Raw genomic sequence first — 5,919 nt, 5'->3', positions numbered from 1 at the left:
CCTGCCGGTCTTCACGCGCCGGACGTGGGAATTTTCCTGCGGAAGAAGCGGAGACGGCTGGTGCGCCGCCTCCTTCCAGCTTTCCCTGGGTCTCCCCAGCGGGAGGGCGCCCGGATCCCCAAACCTGCCGCCGCCCGGTTTCTTCTTAGCGGCCCTAAACTGGGCGCTGGCTTTTCAGCCTGCAGTCACCACGTGCTTCTGTCGCCCGGTGTCCCTTTCCCAAGACTCTGGACTGCATTGCGGATTCCGTTTTCCCAGTTCTACCAAAAATCTTTCACTGGGTGTGAGAGTTGAGACCAAGAGCCCCAGAGTCAGCAGATCAGGGTGCCAGTCGGACGGGGGACACCTAACTGCTCTGTGACCTTGTACAAATCAGATTCGCTGAGCCTCTTTATTCGTCTCCGTAAAATGAGGATATTAACAGGATCGTTGTGAGAGTTACACATGGTATCCCTGTGTGTGTCTGTGTGTGTGTGTGTGTGTGGTACAGTACCTAGGACATTGCATAATCAGTAAATGGGAACTGTCGCCATCACTGATCTTTATTTTTGCCTCCACAAGTCCCTTTATGGAACTGGGGGCAGGAAGTCTTCCCCTACTCTCAAATAGGTCAGGTAACCGAACAACAGGTGTTCATTCCTAACGTTTGTACAGCTCCAGAATCCACCATAGTGCCTGGCACACAATTGGCGGCCCCTATTAAGGCCGCCGAGGGATATGTGACAGTAAGAGATGTGTGAAACTGGGCAAATCATTGAACTTCTCTGAGCCTCAGTTTCGTCGTCCACAAACTGAGAATAATAATTCTTGCTGTGAAGGGTTATGAGAATTGTAAAAATAATTTATGTAAAGTACCTAGCATAGTACTTGCCTCATAGTAGGTGCTCAAGAAATAGTAGCAGTTATAATTTTAGCATGTATGAGTGTGTGAACCCCATACTGTCCAAGTTTCTCTGCCGCCCCTATGGAAAAGGTACTTGTGGGCTTTGGATTGAGACAGATCTGAGTTTAAATCCCAAGCTTAGGGGCACCTGGGTTGCTCAGTTGGTTAAGTGTTGACTTCAGCTCAGGTCATGATCTTGCTGTTCATGAGTTCGANCCCCATGCCTCAGTTTCCTTATATGTCAAATGAGGATAATATCCCCATCACAGGGCACGGTGAGGATTAAACAAAATAATGCAAGAGTGCATAGCATATAGCCGTTGCTTCAAAAAATGTTCAGGGGCACCTGGGTAGTTCAGTGGGTTAGGCATCCGACTTTGGCTCGGGTCATGATATCACAGTTTGTGAGTTCCAGCCCTGGGTCGGGCTCTGTGCTGACAGCTTAGAGTCTGGAGCCTGCTTCAGATTCTGTGTTTACCTCCCTCTCTGCCCCTCCCTACTCATGCTCTGTCTCTTTCAAAAACAAGTAAACGTTAAAAAAAATTTTTTTTAATATTNNCTTCTATTTTCTAAGACTTATCCATTCTCCTGGTGATGGACATGTGGGCAGTTTCAAGGTGTGGTTTATTACAAATAGTCCTGCCATGAACATTTTGTACACATCTTTACATACCTTTTGGTAAACACATGAACGCGTTTCTTTGGACATAGACTTTGAAGTTCATATCAGCACATGTTTATTACTTATCCTTTTAACAAGCACTGTATTCCACCGGAAGGTAATTCAGAGCACTTCCAAAAGGTATACATTTGGCCCCTGACACGTGGATTCAGCTGCCCACGTTTGTTTCTAAATCAGGCAGCCCACACTTCAGAGCCCTGGCAGTTTTTTTGCGGCTTGCAGTTTCTTTCCCCAACACCTGTGGTAGCACAGACTCCTGTATTTTCACAGAGGTTTGACATAAACAGCGATTGCCTGGTCATTGTAAAGACACACATACTATTATTTCAATCCTATCATTCCAGGACAACTTGAAGCTTTTGTGTTTAAAATTCTAAATAGCAGGGGCGCCTGGGTGGCTCAGTCGGTTAAAGTGTCTAACTTCATCTCAGGTCATGAGCTCATGGTTTGTGGGTTCAAGCGCCGCATCAGGATCTGTGCTGTCAGTGCAGAGCCCGCTTCAGATCCTGTCTCCCTCTCTCTGCCCCTCCCCTGCCTGTGCTCTCTCTCTCTCTCTCAAAATTAATTAATAAATTAAAAAAAAATTTTAAAACAGCAAACTTCATTTTGTAAGAAGTAAAACTTGNCTTTGCACCTGGGTTTATGTTTTAGCTATTTTATCTATCCTCATCGCAGCTGCCAGTGTAAGGGAGGGTGTTTGCGGAATGCAGGCCTTGAGGAAGGGACTGCTATGCTTTACCGATTAGCAAAGATATATGTAGTAGCTGAGTTCTGCTTTTAACCCCAAAATAGGCTCTTTGTCTCGGGGCCAGGCTCAATTGTAACTCTTGTGTTCTTAACCCCCTAAGTCTTGGATCTGCAAGGCCCATAGGAAGAGCCTTTTGACAATCGCCCACAGAGCTTTCATCTAAAATCTCTTTTGTAAAGGCAGGAATATGCTTTTCCTTATGAGGGATCTGTATTCAGAATATGGGTCTGATACGGAATATTGTGAGGCCTGGTCAATACCAGCAGGCTTATATCCAACATGAGCCAATAGTAGCAGAAGGAGATACCAGTTTTCATTTCTCATGGGAGGAGCTGCAAACATTGTCACTTCCTTGCTGTGATTGCCATCCAGAGAGGCCGGTGCGGCTCCCGGCACATAGAGACAAAATAATTTTGTCAATTTTTTAATTAAAGTTTACCTAGTCTGGGTCTCAAATATGCTAAATATGCCACTGTTCTTTACTAGAGTATCTGCACGGAGGAAGAAATGAGGAAAGCATGGGTATAACCCAAGATTCCCCTTCCTCTCTCCTGCCTTTCCAGAAACAACTTTGTAGTCTACTTGTTTGGGCACAATGAGGAATTATTTATGTACTAGAGCCAATTCTGAGTATATTTATGCTCCACATGCTTCTTCATTTAGCAAGAACCTTGTTTTTACCATGGTGCTGTGCTCCACCAAAATTTGTATTTCTACGAAAACAATAATCACCACCAAAGTACTCATCCTAAATGTCGACCGTGTAAACTGAATTTACTGCAGCTTCCTCAGTAATCTTGGCTATTTCCCCCTCATCGGAATAAATTTCTGTAAGCTTTGCTTTGAGTCCATGAGCTGGAAGAAACCGTGAACTAGTATTAGAAGTAATTCACGTGACGGTTAATCTTATGTGTCAACTTGGCTGGGCCACGGTGCCCAGATAGTTGGACAAACACTATTCTGGAAGTTTCGGTGAAGGTGGGTTTTGGAGGAGATTCATATTTAAAGCACACTGAGCATGGAGCCTGCTTGGGATTCTCTCTGAAAATAAATAAACATTAAAAAAAAAACCTTTAAATTGGACAAGATGCTGGGATGGCACACCTGAGCGTAGAGCCCCCCCGCAGAGGTGTAGAGCCCGGGGCGGCGGATGCCATCCAACACTGTTGCTGGGGGCTCTTTGCTGCGGTATTTCCAATCTCTGACCACGATTTTCTTCGTCTCTAGTGGTCCCTGGCCACCCCGCCTGGCATAATTGTGCTTCCGACTCATCTAGACACCTCCAAGTCCCTGGGCTTCCACTCTACTCCCAGCTTCCCTGGCTTCCCACTTCAGTGTGGATCCCACGAGAACCTGCTGGAAGTCCTTTGTACCCTCCTAACTCTGCTCTGCCTGGACGGCAAAGCCACCTGGTGGTGCAACCCCACAGCCTGTTTGCTCTACCCCCCGGTAGGCTGCAGAGTGCTGCTGGGGAACATCCCACAGCCTTGGAGATTGGTTCCTCCCAGGTCCCAACTGGGCCCTAAACACCCCTTCATAGTCTTTTACGAGACCGTGGTCTGCCCCCCATCACGTTCCCCTCTGTAATGTTCTGAACATTTGTCCCCATTCGACTTCATCATCCTCACTCTAGAAGGAGAGACTCAACCCATTGACTTAGGAAGAGAGCAAATGAAACAAGGATGAAACATGTCAGTCCCATCCACCCACACCTACGCTATGTCTCCTCTCTCCTCCGGGCCCAGAGGTGAGGGGTCCCTCCTCTGACCGGCAGATCCATGTGCACCCTGCAGTCCATCACTCTGGCACCTGCCTCTGTCAAATAGCTACTTTTATTCTCCCATAGCTTTCGTGTCCTTCCTTCTAGTCCTTCCCCTTAGGCCTGTACACACACTCAAGTTTCTCCTATCCTAAAAATAAATAAGTAAATGAATAATCGAATGAATGAATCAATGAACATGTTTAAAGTCATCTCTTTTGTATTTAATATTTATTATTTTTTTAGAGAGAGAGCGTGAGTGCAGGTGAGCAGCAGAGGGAGAGAGAGAAAATCCCAAGCAGACTCCACGATGAATACAGAGCCCAATGCGGGGCTCGATTCCACGAACCTTGAGATCATGGCCTGAGCCAAAACCAAGAGTCGAATGCTCAATCGACTGAGCAACCCAGGTGCCCCAAAAGTCCTCTCTTAATGCTCAGAAAAATTTCCATGAGGTTCTTTGAAAAGTTTGGTTTTTTTTTAAAGTTTATTTATTTGTGAGAGAGAGAAAGAGCAAGCGGGGGAGGGCCACAGAGAGAAAGAGAGAGAGAGTCCCAAACAGGCTCCATGCCATCAGCATAGAGCCCAATGTGGGGCTCGAACTCATGGACCACATGTGGCTATTAAATCTAAGTTTAAATGAATTAAAATTAAATAAAAACTTTGGTGCCTCCGTCCTGCTAACCACATTTCAAATGCTCAACAGCCACTCATAGCTGGCGGCAACTGCATTAGACAAGCAGGGACAAAGACCATTTCGGACACTATAGAAAGTTCTGTAGATTAGCTCTGGGCTAGAGGGTGGGACTTCCAGAGGGAATGACAAAAAACAGTCTCAGAGCTTCGGTGGGCAGGGCTCTAGTGGAAGCCAGCTCCTCTGTAAGCCGATACTGCTACCAGGTGCATAAAACTGTCAGACTGTCCGGGTACACCTAACACCTAGGATTTCCAGGATCATCTTAGCCCAGAAGCAGATGACTTCGTGAGAGCAGACTGCTACTCCGAGTAGAAAACCAAGTAGGCCTGAGTGACGTTGATGAGAAATCTAGTGGTGGTTTGTCTTAGAATCTTATGGGAATTGTTTTGAATGTTCCATTTCTGGCAGGCATAGGCAAAGCCCCCTTTCTCTTCTCTCTCCTCGAGCCGTCAGTTTAGCAGGCTGCATCCATGCCATTGGGGTGCACACATTTGCTCCGAGCTCATTACCTAAACTTCTAAACCAACAGCATACCTNTAATTTCTGAGAGAGACAGAGAGACAGTGGGGGAGGGTCAGAGAGAGAGGGAGATACAGAATCTGAAACAAGCTGCAGGTTCTGAGCTAGCTGTCAGCACAGAGACCGACGCGGGGCTCAAACCCACAAACCGAGAGATCATGACCTGAACCGAAGTCGGACGCTCAACCGACTGAGCCACCCAGGCGCCCCGAGAGGTGCTTTTCAAGAAAACCTAGTAAGGGAGAAATCAAAGCAAGATAGGGACAGGGAGAGAGCGGAGCGAGGATAAGGCCTTAGGTGAAGTCTAGCCCTGCCCCAACTCCCTGGGGCCTACTCACTTTGGTCTCAATCTTGAGACAGGGGACAAGGACTTTGTATCCTAGTATCATGGGCTCCCTGGGTACAGGGGCACTATAGCCTCCCAGGCTCCCATAAGGCAAGGGCAAGTAACTGGGGAAGGTCACAGGCATCAACTATACAGCTAGAGATGTTTGCAAACATTTTCCTAACCTAGGAATGAAGTTTAAAGGAATAGTATATTATCATGAATATAAATAACTTTGAGTAATGACCCTGCATGCCACAGAATTAAGACTATGTCTAATTTCCACCATTTGTGGAACAATTCATT

Source organism: Crocuta crocuta, unplaced genomic scaffold (assembly GCF_008692635.1).
Source record: "Crocuta crocuta isolate KB4526 unplaced genomic scaffold, BGI_CrCroc_1.0 scaffold475, whole genome shotgun sequence".
Taxonomy (NCBI): domain Eukaryota; kingdom Metazoa; phylum Chordata; class Mammalia; order Carnivora; family Hyaenidae; genus Crocuta; species Crocuta crocuta.
This window is presented reverse-complemented; position numbering follows the sequence as displayed.